The sequence below is a fragment of the Filicampus tigris genome, chromosome 5 (assembly GCF_054856515.1).
Source record: "Filicampus tigris isolate MCC_2025a chromosome 5, RoL_Ftig_1.0, whole genome shotgun sequence".
NCBI lineage: Eukaryota > Metazoa > Chordata > Actinopteri > Syngnathiformes > Syngnathidae > Filicampus > Filicampus tigris.
Window position 1 is genome coordinate 25,351,847 of NC_141221.1, and position 16,198 is coordinate 25,368,044.

Here is a 16,198-nt window from a genome sequence, read left to right on the forward strand (position 1 = left end):
ACTTCATTAGAGACTCTCTGCCCAGTGGTAAAACATACGCAATATTTATTGCACTAAGCTAGATTTCATGAGTGTAGTTGCTAACTATTTCAATATTTTCTTTTGCATTCTGTAGCGGACGCGTGACCACTAATTAAAATGATATTTTAAAAACACACATATATAACACTCTACTTTTTCTTTACAAATGATAACCATACGGGAGCTAAGTAGTGAGTAGCAAGTTTGCTCGCTACCGACTAACAACAAACAATGCCAAACAATACGTTTTGCCGGTCCGTTACTCGCCGGCCGCTGGGCCACCCGTCCATTATCGTCAGTCCTTTAACCCCTAGCGATTAAGAATAGCCAAATGTGCCGGGCACCCCAGAATCACAGACACAGACCACGAGTCCACAACAGGATTTTTAATTAGAACCTGAATTCCTATAATAAGCTAAGTACATGAGTGTCCTGAGTCCAGAGGAGGAGGTTCGAGGCTAGAGAAGGTCCAGGGGGTGGTTCCAATGGAGAGCGGAGAAGAAGGAGCGAAAATGAGGCCTGAGACACTGGTTTGTAACACGGAGGGAGTCTAGAGATGGAGAGCATAGGAAGCGGTTAATTATTGATCAAGTAGTATCCAATCTGCAGAAATAAAGAAGTTGAGTAGCATAAACTTGACATTCCAGCGCGAGACAGCTTCAGACTAACCACAACGGTCAACATTCAAGCACCGGCTGCTTGTCCTCAGCAGCTTTTGAAGGCAGCCGTCTTGATTGAAGGTGGCTGCAGCTGGGCTGATTGGAATCCTCTCCACCTGTGCTGGCTGAGGCGGAAGCCTTGGCATGACACAACAAGCCCGTCATTATTTCAAGCTGTCAGTCACTCCGTCACCGTCAATTTAACCGTGCTTCCGTCATCGCTAAATCACAGTTTGTCACCACTATGACCAATTACTGTATTCCTCTGAAACAAGTGAAAATAATGTACACAAAGAACAAGGGTTAGGACTAGATACGTTATTATGTCCTCCTACTCCCTTTTGAACATGTAAACTGTGCTTACTGGTCTGACGAGCATTTGTTTTCACTTCTTTTAAATCTTTTTATTTCATACTTGATTGTTTTCTGTTTATATGTTCAATAAACAAATAAAATAAATAAATGAAACAATGATAATGTAACTATCATCTTGTCTTGTTATTTGTGAAGTAGGTTAAAGTTTCTTTTTTTCCACAATGATCTTCTTATTTTAGTGAAGAGAAAAACTCTCTTACCGTGCTGACAGTTTTGGGTGTCACTGCAGCCTTCCTCGGAGCTGTCACTGCTTCCTCGTGACGTGTCTAAAAACAGCTGAGCGGGTCCGGCGAACCTTCAAAATAAGGCTCCCCGACCCAGTCAAGGCTGCGCTCCCCAATGATAATAAATCAAAACAATGATAATACAAACACATTGCACTAACTGCAACATCAGGGCGAGCACCAATTTTTATTCATTTATTTTTTAAACTGAATGAAGAAACCAATTAAAAAATACACTAAAATATTGACTTTGCAGTGACATCCCGACAATGCACATTGCACACACATATACACCGCCACAGCAGACGACTGGTTAGCATATCCGCCTCACAGCACAAAGGTCCATGGTTCGAGTACGAGCTCCAGCCTTTCCTGTGTGGAGTTTGCATGTTCTCTGTGTGCCTGCGTGGATTTTCTCCAGGTTCTCCGGTTTACATGCACGGTCGGTTAATTAAGTGTTCGAAATTGTCCCAAGATAGTGAAGTGGTTGTTGTCAATTTGTGCCCAGCGATTGGCTGGCAAACAGTTCAGGGTGTACCCCTCCTGTTGCCCAAAGACAGCTGGGTTGGGCCCTCGTGAGGATAAGCGGTCCGGATAATGGGTGGATGGATTTATTATTATTCCTTTTTTTTTTTTAAATAAAAGCATTTTCATGTGAAGACATTCTTTCAAGGACCAAAATAAAAACAAGTGATCAAAAGTGACACTCACCATTAGCTGAGTCGTTCCAACAAGCATTATGAAACTGACAGTATTATAACACAGTGCAGTGTGATAGCGTTTGTTATTTTATGATGGATAAAGTTGTCATTAGCACACAATTCTTGTCTGCGCATTAATGAATATAATAATCTGCCAATCAAGATTCATTTTGTGCATCTGTCCTTGTTTCTCACCACTGATATGAATCTATTCAATCTAGCAGCGATGGGGGCCGAGTCAAGTCGGTCGTTAGATTTCAGCTAATTCGGGACTCGTTATTTTTGGACTCGTCTTCCACAGCAACGCCACTAATGTAGATTGTCCAATATAAATTGCAATGATCGACCAAGTATTTTAGCTCGCTTTGATTCTTTTTGGGCAATGGGCGACCCATGATTTTTTAAAAAAATGTTAAACTATACGGAACACCACATATTCCAACTGTAATGAGGTCACGTTCAGAGATTGGCAGAGCTGGGCATTATACAAAAATAATCGAGCATCGGTTATTCGTCACCCGTCTGTAGCGTGGGTACCCTTCCATAGTCCGTCATTCGCCTTTTTTTTCGGTGGGGGTTGGGGGGGTAAGACTAGATAAATTATTACAGTTAGTTATTATTTAAGTTATTAGTTTATTCCAACACTTCCGTCAGCGATTCCAACTGCAAACTTCAATAGCACCCCCCGCTGGCCAATATTTCAACAAAAAGAGTGACTCACAGTGACTCTCTGCGGCATGGAAGCCTGTTCACAGTCTGGTCCCTCACTCAAATCTGTCCCCCAAGCAACAACTACTCAACAACTACCCACTATTGTTCCTCGCCGCGAAAAATAGACTAAAGACGGTTTGCAGATGAAAGACAGATTAAATACATGGCCTTCCGACTCTGCTTAGTCCGTCTATATTAAAATGTTATCCGTCATTCGTCAACCGCCAGCAAAACAGGCGTCCATCATAGGCGGATAGACGGACTGGTCCGTCACATATACGGAATGTCCAGTTCTGTTGATTAGCATAACAAAAAATGGACAATCCAGAATAGTTGGCAGCTCTGCAAAAATGCCTCAACCTGCCGCAGAAGACGAGAAAATCAGTTTCTTCTTCCGCCATGTGAAGGACTACAGTATAAGCACGCATCTCACGCGTCGCATTTAAAGGTAATGAGAGGCGCCGCTTCAGTGAATCAGATTGTCTGTGTTCACGCCTACCATGTTGCAAAATGCCCAGGTCTGTAAAAATACCATAATTTAGTCAGCCTACCCCTGCGCAGATTTAGACCCCACCTCACACCATATTTGCGATGGGCATGAAAATAGTGCCCTATTTGTAAAGTTTGTGCTAATCAAAGACCTTTACAATTCAACTTGTGATTAGTGTAAGTGCAATGTTAGATCTCACATGTATATCTTTTTTTGTTTTATTCAATAGGTTTATTTTGAAGGAGGCAAGCACCATTCATGGAGGTTGTGCTTGTACCCCCACCGAGCTCAGCTTGTAGTTTTTCTCTTTTTTACCTTCACACACACGCGCTGAGGAAGCTTGAGGGGTTGAAGTCAGGAATAAATGAATGTTTTGTCTGTACAACATCTGTTTGTGTTCTATGACTAGCTGGCTGGGACTTTTATAGTTTCCTTTCTATTGCTGATGAACAGTATGCCAACCCGCTGGAATCACTATCGCTGCACCGTGCCACTACCATGGTTTTCAAATATTACAGTCATGCTGGGGGCAAGCTGGATTGTCCTTATGATGTCCCTATACAAACCAACTGTCAAAAACCTCCCTCTTGTGTATCTCCCCTTTTTGCATTTGGCAAGGGGAATGTAACAGGCCGGTTCCACAGTAAAGGTAGAAACATGAAATATTCATGAAAGTATATCCACAGCAAAGCTTCCAGCAGAGACCCCCGTAGTGTGTTATACTCCTTGTGCAGGAGCATATCCAGGTTTCATGTTACACCCCAGAGGATTGAGACAACCCTGTAAACCAACTTATTCCTCTGATTAGAAATGCACCTCTGTCCTGCTGATTACCGTAATCTACCCTCCTCAGCGACGTGTGAAAAGAATGCAGAGTATAGTCATGCGATGCACTTTAGTGGTGCACTTCCTGTGATTCGGGAATTATTTGAGTGTCCAAATGCTCTTGATAACAGGTTGTGATACGAATGCCCTCTCCTTCAAGGTCAAGCTAAGTACAAGGGGTACTCAACTGGAAAAATGATGGAAAACAGTTTGCCAGTTGAACTATTGCTATCTTCTTGGAAAAGTGCCACTGGGCTTCCATTTTTCATTGTGCATTGTTGAAGTCTTCCTTTCATGACTAAAGTGTTCAGGGAGCTCATTGAGATCTCTTACCTTCACTACATGAGTCAAGGAGAGCTCAAAGGCGAAAAATGTGCCGTTTTGAAATAAAGACAGCGTGATGCTGCACACAGCAAATTACGCCAGGTTAAGTGATGTCTTGTTTCGAAATTGTTAAATGTCATTGACATGACTGTAGTTGTGTTAAGTCCTATTTCATGCATTGAAGTGAAATGTCACCGTAAACGTCACACTCCCAATGTTATGCTTAAGATGTTTATATGTTCAAGCGTGTGTTCTGTGAAAAGAAGCTGCACATCTCAAACTGTTTATGTCCGGTCCACATATACCCTTGAAAGTGTATGATGTATTATGCTGGAAATACATGCTTCAAAGACTGACAAGCCCTTTGAGAACATGGAGGAGGAGCTCTGAAAGCAGCAACAATAATGAATTCAACACTGCTTGAATGGGATTCCACTACTTCACCCTGACATTCAGCATGTCTTCACTGACATAAACAATCCTGTCCTTTCTCCGCTGTCATCACTGCAGGATGCTGAGAGGTGAGCTGATTGCTCGTACAACGAGATCAAGTGCACACCAAATTGATGGAGGTCATCCTTCAAGCCTTCACATCAAGCATTCCACAAATCCGTAAATAAAGCTATCAAGATGAATCCTGTCTTGAACTTTGCTACTGAGAGTAAGTTCGCATATAAATGATCTGGAAAGAAGCTCTTATTCTTGATCATTTACGAAGGTGAGTGGCAAGATACGAGGATAGAAGTTGTTGTTAAGCCTTGTCAAAGGACTGTCTCTTGGAGGGAATAAAACGTTGTGAATTGCTTTCTGGTGCTCTGGAAAAGAGAGCTGACATCTGGACACCTCAAAGGTGTTTTTGCACCAAGCGTAATCATTTTATGATACACTCTCAGTGAAAAACAATTGTTGTACCACATGCTAAAGTAGGTAGCATCTTAATTGTCCCCCCTGAGAGCAAATCACATATATTACAGAAGATCGATGTCAACAGATAGTTGCGCTAAAGTAATCAAAATTTCAAATAAAAAGTATTGTCTTTTGCACTTTTCCAACTAAATCAGGTGTACATCAAGTACTGTTGGAGTCATCATTGTTGTGTGCTCTTTATCATTACAGTAAACAATTGACCTTCAAAACCGAAAAAAAGAATGCATGCTCGACCTTCTGCTCTGTTGTTTGAAATGAATTTCCTTAATAATTTGTTTGAGTGGTTTTGCTACCATAACACATTGAAAAAGTATCAGGTAATGTTTTTACGATAAGTATCATGCTAGCATAGTAAATTGCAAAACGAAGTTAGGAGTAAAAGTCTACTATAAAATATATAGCAAATGATAGCTTTCATTACGTTTGGTAGAGTTGAACCGCCAAGATGCATTACAGTTTATCATACAGATCTTGCTGTAAAATAACGAGACATTCTGCAGTATGCCAGTATGCATTATCATTCGGAAAATATATCCTCAAGGTTAAAAAAAAACAACTAATTCAATGAATCCATAACAGTGTCAGAATGTGACAAGAAATTGAGGATTTTATAGGGTGGATTCGAATTTAAATATGCAATCGCGTGAACTTCCACTGAACAGCAACAGCATTTAGGCTTTGACATCCTCCATGGCCAACATTAAATCAGTCTTCACAACGTCCAGCGTCTAAAAAAAATCTTCTCAAGCCCTTTGAGTATTTGAAGGAGGCACGCTGAAGGTCTCCACAGACGTCGACGTTTGTTTTCTGTGCCCTTCCTGTCATTGCTGTAAGGTGAAATGCGTACACTACTGTAGGCTACGTGCATGCTATTGTCATTTTCATGCTCATAGTTGACCATTTATGTCACCTCTATGCTTTTTCTGTTCTTGGCTTGATTGAAAAAAAAAGGTGTTTTTAAGTGATACTTAATTTGCAGCACTGCTCATATTGTACTGATCAGCAAGGACAGAGAAGTGCACACAGCTTTCCAACATTCTAACCAGTTTTCCCTCACTAAGCAAGTAAAATTTACTCAAAAACACTACTTGTGAAATGTACTATATATTTGTAATTACTCATTTCCGAGTGAAAAAACGTTTTTTTTTTCCCAAGTCAGTATCAGTCCAAATTTTTTTCAGTGTAACATGGAAAATACTGAAGTGAAGTTCAAATTTACAAGACATGAGATACAATTGTACCACGTAAAATAAATAAATAAATAAATAAAAAAGAAACAAACAAACAAAGTGCAAGCTACAAAACAGCAAAGAATGAGCTTTGACTTGAGATTGTCTTTTGGGTTGGCCAGTGCAAGGCTTTGGTGCTTCTGAAGGAATCGGAGTGGAGCTTTATGACCCTATTATTACACCTAATGGAGCATACACAGGCAGAATAGACAAGGTCGGAAACATTGCATTTATTAGTGCTGAAATATCATATTTAGTGTGTGTGGTGTGTCTCTGGGGGGTTGGCGGGGGGGTCACGAATCGAGTTCTCCTTCCTGCTTATTCTGATCTGACTGACATATGACAATGAAAGCAGATTCATTCTCAGCTCACCAATGAAGATGCTTTCATCTGCACATGGTTTTCAAGAATTTCCTGAAAACTATGATAGCTAATTCTCAAGACACATCTGACCTCAATTTCAAACAAGTCTAAATCCTCTTAATAGATTATGCGCTATGACTGAGAACATTAAAAATAAAAAAAAATAAAAAAAAGCAAGTGAGGGTGTAAACCCAATGTGAAAATGAATCTTATTTCCCCTTGATGGAGTGCGATGGCAACCACCAAAGAAGGGATTTTGATATGCACTTTGCCACCACATTACATCTTATCTATTGCAGCAGACAAGGCCAATGAAACAGGATATTGAGAGTTCACCTCAAATAGCCCCGGCTCTGACAGTTGCCATATGGGACCTTTAAAAAGCTGGATCTCTTATGGTCCACAGGGGCTGTCATTTTGCCTCACTTTCAATTGTAGCGTCACAGAAGCAACCCATAGCCAATTAGTCGAGCAGCCATCACTGAAAGAGGAGAGCGGCTGCGGTCAGGGCTGGTCCTCAGATAGCTGACCTTGGGAGCAGCAGACCTTCCCTGTGTGCATCTGGGTCTACAAGGGAAGAGGCGCAAATAGTTTTCACCCAGCTGCATCTCCTGCTCCAATTTAGATTGGTGGCACCAGATTACAAAGAGGACAGATCGTAGATCACGTCTGCCCCCTGCTGGCAAAAGGTGAAACCCAACAATCAGCCGTAAAGGTGAAAGCTCTTCATGTTGAGACGGTCAAGCACTCTTGAGAAAGGAGGTCTGCGCAAAGGCCCCAGCCCAGCAACAATGTGACATATGATGGTGGCTAAGTGGAAAGCATCGAGAACTCTCCAGAAGTCTTTTCCCCCATGAGGACATATAGAGTCCTTTCAAAGTCACTTATATTCGTCAAAATTGAAAGAATAACTGCTTTGAGACAGTTCTTAACTTTCAGAACTAGGCCACTGCTGATCAGGAAATTGCACAAAGGACGCACACAGCCTCTTTAATTCACACCCACTCTAATGAGATTATAAATTATGAGTTTTCCCGGGGAAGTAATGGATTTGTATGCTGAAGGAGCACGCAAAATGACAGCCACTAAAAATGAATGAATTTCTTTTGCCTGCTACATAAGGGTTCTTAACTACACTTTGGCCAAAGTAAGTTGTCATTATATGATCGCTACTGTAATTACAGTCAGAACAAAATGTAATTCCGTCACGGTCTTCCATTATTTTTTCTCACTTTAGCGATTATCCAGACAGCTCGAGGAAAAACATTGCCTTTGCTGTGCAGTTGAAACTATGACAGTTCTCATCATTAAATCATGTTAAAGCATTTCAGGGGCTGGGTGTAATATTATATATTATAGATTTATAATTCATCATCACTCCCTCAAACAATGTAGTGACCAATTATACTGCAAATATGCTCCACAATGAATGGGAAAATATAAAATAAACCAGCTATGCTTTGGTTCACCTTTTGTCCGTCAATATTTAAACAGGGCCTTAAAGGAAGTTAACACATAAAACCATCGGATCGAACCCTTACGAACCATTTGTAATAATGCCATTATCATTACTCTAAAGCAAATTTTAGCTTTATCACCAGTACCTCGTTAAACGCAAAGCTCCTCCATGTGTTTTAATCAGCTAAATGACTTTAATAAAGTTGTCCGATTGAGGCGTATCTGAGTACAAAGTGACAAGTATGAGAATTGCCTTGGCAATAGCGAAGTAAATGGAAAAAGAAAGCAAAGAAAGAAAGAGACATTATTTGGGTAAAATTATTTTGAAACCCATACTATATATGTTTTTGGTAAATGAAAAGTGAATAGGTAGCATAGACTGGTTATATGTGGTCATTTTGGCATCATTTTACATTCTGCATGTTACCCTTGTGCTTGTGCTTGAACGGGTAACCCGTGCAACTCTAATACAGGCTGTCCAGCATACTAATTAGCAGAGTTGAGTATTCCGTAAGGCTGACGGACCGGTCCGTCAGTCCGTCACCGATGGACGCCCGTTTTGCTGACAAATGACGGGACTGCTTTTAAAAATGATGGATTAACGTCCGTGTAATCGTCATTAACCGCGTTCGTCAGTGACGGTCGCCCATTTTTCTGACGTTTTTTTGGGGGGGGCCGACTGACGCACTAACTGCCAGACTGAAGATTACAATTCAGGTCGTCATGAAAAATGAAAGACTGACGGATGACAGACGCGTACTCTGGCCGCTGACGGATGACAAATGACGGACCAGCTAAATTTCGTAAAATGCCCACTTCTGCTAATTAGTCCAATAACTATTTTAAATGCATGATATATCTCATCCACAGGGCAATATCTGCCCCATTCATGAATCTAAACCATTCCACCATGCATACATTTCTACGAGACATATATTTTACAAACAGCTTTATAATGATGACTCCTCAACCAGCTGTTCAGTTCTCTGCAACCTACCGGTAATCACCTTAGCCTGTGACCTTTAAGATGTATTTCTATACATATCCAAGCATGTCCAAATGATACCTCCGATATCCTTGAGAAGTTGCCTCAAGATGACAAGTGTGAATCACAAAGATATATTGAATATAATATTGAACTTTAACATCTAGTGTCAAATGAGTAATGTAGAAAATATGTCATCAACCACCATTCAAAGCAGCTACTGTAATTTGAGGTTAGAAGTACACATCTTATACTAAATAAATGGGTGGAAAAAAAAAATCCTCAAATTTTAATTATGTCGGCCCGGCGATGGCGGCACGGTGGGTGACTGGTTAACATATCTGTCTCACAGAGGTTGTGGGTTCGAATCCGGGCTCCGGCCTTCCTGCGTGGGTTTTCTCTGGTTACTGCGGTTTCCTCTCACAATTCAAAAGCATGCACGTTGCAGCATGTTGATTGAACACTTTAAATTGTCAATATACGTGTGGTTCTGAGTGCGAATGTTTGTTTGTCTTTGTGTGCCCTGCAATTGGAAAGGTGTCCAGGATATACCGCGCCTACTGCCCGAAGACAACTGGGATAGGCTTCAGGACGCCCGCGACCCTCGTGGGGATAAGCGTCTCAGATAATGGATGGATGGCCTGGTAATTCTGTCAGTTGCATTATGTAGCTTTATCTTTTTTGCGTTTGGGTCACTACATACAAAACCTAATGAAATTGATGTTGCTAATGCTGCTACATTGGGGGTTAGTTGTTGTTGATCGGGTTTATTAATGAACTATGATAACATGACATCATAGTTACTCATAGAGAGAGAACAATGTGGATAAGATGTGAGCTGAATTTATTATGAAGCATCTTGCTGTTTCTATTACGCTGCACACCACTTCAACCACAAAGGCCTGATGAGAACAAGATAAAGCATAGGTTTGCAATGTTTTCTAGTGCAGGGTCCTTCGCCAGCTGAATGACTATTGTGGCTGTTGTGTGGTCCTGGTGAGTGTTAAATTTATGGTGGTGGCCACTCACGGTGGGAAGGGCTTGTAGGTATGCTTAAATACAAAAACAATGCCTGCTCCTTTTTGATTGACTGCTTGGATCTTTGTTCCTATTGGAATTGGAAAGCATATAATATCTCAGAAACACGATGGGATTCCAGTTATGTTTTGTTTTCCACCTGTGCGTCTATCCGCCCCCCATCCCAAATCATGCACTAGCACGCAGTTATTAGTGTATTTACATCATTCTGCCCAAAGAGCTTTACAAAGCCTCACATGCACTTATTTTATTTTCAAACTTAAAACACCAAAACGTTTATGAATTTAAAATGACTTACTTTAAGCTGTATCCCGCTCTGCATTGTGTAGAATTCAATCCAAGTCGGTTATTGCGCTTATTGGTGTCGTACATACTGTATCTGCCACATCGGTGGCCATCAACGGCATCTGAGGAGACTTTCTCTCTGGGGTAAACGGGCCTGCCTTCATTTTTTTGTTTACAAGCTTAGGGAAAGGAGACGCAGGAAGGTGTATGGCAGAAAACTTTATTGAACATCTCTTGCCAGAGAAAACAGGGAACCGGAACCAAAATTGACTTTTGTCACACCAACAATAAATTGTCCCCCAACACAACCTTCGACCCTTAGTTCCACACAACCACAAGATTGATTGGCGATGTGTGAGGTTATTTTTCCCTGTTGGAGGAGGCGTGCCGTCTGCTCGAAGACGTCCATGGTGTGTGGTCACCCCTGCGAGCAAGCACGCGCGAAACTGGGGTGCGTGAACGGCAGCGAAATGGGCGTCCGTCAAAAATTGACTCTGAGGTCCGTTCAGACTTGACGGGCGAAAATCCACTTCCGCCTATGCAGTCTGTCTTTTTTTTTTTTTTTTTAAGTTTCCCATTTATCGTCGAAAAACGGGCATCCGTCATGGACGGATAGACGGACCGGTCCGTCGGTCAGACGGAATGCCCACCTCTGCATGTGACAAATAAAAGCATTATAAATATTAAAATTATACTGTGTATACAAACCCGATAAAACACGTCTGGATGGATACATGGTATAGAAGTAAAAGAATTCCCTATCTTTGATGTGCTATTGCTCCGGTGTTAGCCAGCTCCGCCCCTAAGCATAGCACTCAAGTCACTATCAGGCAAGTAAAACATGAATGGACTAAGGCAATAATAAGTCCCCTAAAAAGATAACGTAGATTTAAGACAGTTAGTCAATGCTAATAAATGCACTGCAAGAGGGTAATAGTTCACTACACTTATGAAGTGAAATTAAGGTTAATGAAGGTTAATGTAACTGTAACGACATACTACTTTGGGGTATGGCATCTTCCGCAAATGAGCATTTACAGTGCACCATAATCCCTCTATTTTTAAATTTGTCCAGTCATTCGTCGACCGTCAGCAAAATGGGCATCTGTCAGTGATGGACCGGTCTGTCACACAGACAGAATGCCCAGCTCTCCGAAAAAGCCTCGCATCATATTTTCCCCCAAACACTGTATTTATTTCTACCTCTTACCAAATCGCTCCACTGTAGAAATGCCCCGACACGAGAGACCACATTTACTTCCGTAAACACAACATCGTGAGTGACGTCGTCGTCTCTTCTGCGCATGCGGGTCACTTTGGGGACGCATGTATTCATACAGCAGACAAGACAGAGATCGTATTTATAATATAATATGAATGTAAACACAAAAGTAATCAGATTTGTCAAAAAATCTGAATTGAGCATTAAGACCTGCGGTGTGAACCAAGCCTAAGTCGTTGCTCTCTAACCTTTCTCTCAAAACATAAACTTGGCTGTCCCTCTGATAAGATAATTTCTAATCCTGTCCATCCTGCTAACTCCTAAAGCAAACCTCAACATCTTCATTTCCAGAGCTGGGCATTCCGCCTATGTGACGAACCGGTTCGTTTATCCGCCTATGACTTATGCCCATTTGTAGGTGATAAACTAAAAACGGACCCTTGTGAGGATAAGCGGTATCGATAATGGATGGATTGATGAACTAAAGACGGGAAACTTTAAAAAAATATATAAAAACTGACTAGGCATAGTCGGAAGCCAATTTTTTCGTCTATGTAATCGTCTATTTTCGCAGTGAGGCTTCAATGGCCGCGGCGAGGTTTCTGTTTGCCTTCGGCCGTGGCCTTTTGACAGCTTCTGGGTCCCAAAAGGAGATTCATTTAGTCCTGCCACGGTGAGGCTTCCATGCCAGGGTGAGTCTTTTGTTTCAAATAACGGAAGCCCGTTTAAAATGATAGGTAGACGGCCTATACGCGATTACTATTTGGTCCGTCCGGACAAAAAGGCGGCTAGACGGATGGCGGAAGGGTACCCGCGCTGCAGGCGGAAGGAGATAAACGTACCGGGATTTTTTAGTAAAATGCCCAGCTCTGTTCATTTCCATCACCTTAAGGTCTGCTTTCTGTTGTTTCTTGAGTGCCACTGTTTCTAATCCGTACATCATTGCTGGTTTATAAATGTTCCCCTTCATCCTAGAAGAGACTCTTCTATCAAATAACACTCCGCTCTGACAGTGTTGTACTAAATTATGGTGCGTTCTCTTCCTGGCTGGCAACTTGCCGCCAGCAGCTACCATCAAAGTCTTTTAATCAGGCAAAGAAAGTGGGCCATATATCCCATGGAGAAAGACATTTAGAGGCCATCAAATTTAAAGCATGGCTTACATGGTCAATTTGTCGAGTCTCATCCACTTGGGAGATATTTGGTTCTGGAGAGTAAAATCAAAGGCAGAGTTATTTCAATTTTGTTGGAAGTACTTGCAGGAGTTTTTCAGAATAAAATGTTTGTCACACAAGAACTTACAAAATCTGTTTGTATCGGACTGAGACTACTTGATCTAGTGTGAGGCAAACTAGAACTGTCATTGACTGCTAAGAGGGAGAATAACTGATCCTTTAACAGCTTGGGAGGTGACTGCTACGTAATGCTACTGCATTACATTACGGATACGTTTTTTTTTTTTTTAAAGCCTGCCTCAAAGGCAGAATTTGTCTTGACATAATACTCCATTCACTGGGAGATGTAGCTACAAATTTAGGCGACCATTTCAAAGAAATAAATGGCCTCAATCTGGATGTGGCAAGCATAAAGAACTCAGGCTTAGTTTATTTTGCTGTACTAAATAAATCCCAAGCAACAATCCCAATGAATGTATGATTAGTATTAAAGAAACAAACACCCACTCCCAATGTGAGGCTCAATTTAAAGGCGGAGTATACTGTACCCTTTTATCTGCTAGCAAGATTTGAATGTAGCCTCATTTCAACTCCCCTCTCACGTTCCTGACCAAAGCCACGCCCCTCTTGACCGTGCAACATTTCGTTGTGTGTTGTTTTTTTTTTATTTTATTGAATATTAAGAATGACATAATTGTGGTTGCCTAAGGAAGATCTGAATTTCATATTATTCAGTTTGTCATTTTATTTAAATATACAATGTGTCGGGACAGGAGGATTGTGCTCAGTGAGAGAAATATTCAGGCCCACCCTGATTTTTCCAGGCCCACCCATTAGCCACGTTCTGGCTCCGCCCCTGATACAGACCGGCATTAGCCATGGCTGCTACCTTGATAACTTGTCTTATTTGTGTTCGAAAGTTGCCAAACAAGATTACAAAATTACATTAAAAAAAAAAAAATTAAAAAAAGCTTTACTATGAAAATCTAATCAAGGCAATGTTGTCAGGAATGTTGTAAACTGAACCAGTAGATGTTCACATTACACACCTCTGGCCACAGCAGTAGACTGCAATCAGAGTTCTAAACATTGTTTGGTTGCAGTAATTATTGAGTGTCAGACGTCTCACGTCACCATTTACCGATTTACCACAGATGCATTTACCTTGAGGGTGTTGATGGAGGAGTATAGAGAAGGTCAGAAGAAGCTGATTGTGTGTCTTTGTAGAACTAGAAAAAGCCAGGATAGGGAAAGACATTTTTTGGGGTAAAGAATCAACACCATGTGGGACACAATATTTAAGTGGAACAAAATTCTTATGATATTTTAAAACTGAGAAGTGGGGAGTGCTATATTTGGCCCCTTTATTGTCAGTGCAGCCAACTCACCCCAGATGTTCCCTGAGGATTTCTGAATGATCCAATGTTGACCTAAATGACTAATAATAAATAGAGCCCACCTGTGTGTAATCAATCTCAGTATAAACACACCTGCCCTGTGATGGTGTCAGAGGTCTGTTTATAGCACAAACAGCATCATGAAGACCAAGAAACACACCAGGCAGGTCCAATATACTGTCATGGATAAGTTTAAAGATGAAATCAACCCGAACATATTTTTTTCAAGTATATGTTCCCAGCAGGCCTACTAGTTGAAACACTGCATTCTGATTAATATTGCATTAGTGGACTATGAGTTAAGCAGCAAAATTCGCCCGCTTTTAGACATCTCACGGGGCGGCCAATTTGTAATTTCTGTTGACTGAACATGACATCACAACTACTCAGGGCTCAGGGAACGACCAATCATAGCTCACCTGTTTTCTAAAGCTGAGCCGTGATTGGTTGTTACCTGAGCCCTGAGTTGTTGTGTTATCATTTTCAGTCGACAGAAATGACAAAATGGCCGCCGCCAGAGAGCAGCCAAGAGGTCCAGTATCACTGGATGAGCTGCACACAGCTGAAGTGGAGGAATCTGTCCAAATGACAACTTTTAGTCCTACACTGCAAAAATATAGCCTTCACAGAAGAGTAGCAAGAAGAAATGCAATTTCTCAAAGAAATCCACAAAAAGTCCCGTTTTAAGTTTGCCATAAGCCAAACACGTGGAAGAAAGTGCTCTGGTCAGATGAAACCAAAGGGGAACTTTTTGGGCAAAATGCGGAATGTTATGTTTGGCGTAAAAGTAACACTGCACCTCACCTTGAATACACCAATCACTGTCAGACATGGTGGTGGCAACATCCTGGTCTGGATCTGCTTTCCTTCAGTACAACATAGGAACGAGGAAGATCGATGGAGCCAAATACACAGCCATTTTGGAATTAAGCCTATTGGTGGCTGCAAAAAAAAACAACCTGAGACTAGGATGGAGGCTTACCTTCCAACAAGAAAATCATCCGAAACATAAAGCACAATCTACCATGGAATGTTTCAAAACTAAACCAATCCAGGTGTTGAAATGGCCAAGTCAAAGTCCAGACCTGAATCCAATTGAGAAAGATTTGAAAACTGCTGTTCACAAATGCTCTCCATCTAACCTTACTGAGCTCGACTTGTTTTGCAAGGAAGAATAGGCAGACATATCAGTCTCGAGATGTGAAAAACTGATAGAGACATAACCCAAAAGTCTTGCAACTGTAATCGCAGTTCAGCTGTAATCAACAAAGTATTATCTCTTGTTGGTCAAACCAGTCAATGATGCTTTGAAGTCAGATCAATTATGATGAGGACTCAATGTATCAGATCATGTTTTTATCAAGAATTAACAACGTCTCTTATTTGCATCACAATTGAGAAAACATTTGCACATAATTACATGAGTTTCAATTTAAAAGAACAGCGAAAGAGCTGACATAAAACAGCTAGTTTTTTTTTTTTTTACATTTACATAGAGTAAACAACAATATATTTCATAAGGATAAACAAGCAAATAGGTCTGAACGTACTTGCAAGTATACGTTTGAACATATTTGCAAGTACATTCGAACGCATTTGTGACTATGTTCGAACGTACTTGTTGGCTAAATTCTACAAACGTAACATTTTTCCCATAATGCCTCCGTGTATTGACTTGCACACGCATCTTTTTTTAAGCATTTGGCCTACATTATATCAATACGTTCCAAAATCAAGTAAGTAAACATTGTTTATTCGTAATTTTATGGTTTTAGTCTGTCTCCAGTAG

General features: G+C 41.0%; 2 long non-coding RNA genes across 2 annotated transcripts; both read right to left on the bottom strand.

Moving 5' to 3' along the window:
* Nucleotides 1–392: 392 nt before the first annotated feature.
* LOC147147920 (uncharacterized) lies at nucleotides 393–1,315 on the bottom strand. The gene is made up of 3 exons (XR_015086710.1): nucleotides 1,256–1,315; nucleotides 691–818; nucleotides 393–571 (listed from the first exon to the last, which is right to left on the bottom strand). It is a non-coding gene; the product is annotated as an uncharacterized LOC147147920 (long non-coding RNA).
* Nucleotides 1,316–11,216: 9,901 nt separating this feature from the next.
* On the bottom strand, nucleotides 11,217–14,443 carry LOC147147921 (uncharacterized). Its single transcript, XR_015086964.1, has 3 exons — nucleotides 14,401–14,443; nucleotides 14,177–14,241; nucleotides 11,217–11,267 (listed from the first exon to the last, which is right to left on the bottom strand). It is a non-coding gene; the product is annotated as an uncharacterized LOC147147921 (long non-coding RNA).
* Nucleotides 14,444–16,198: the final 1,755 nt, after the last annotated feature.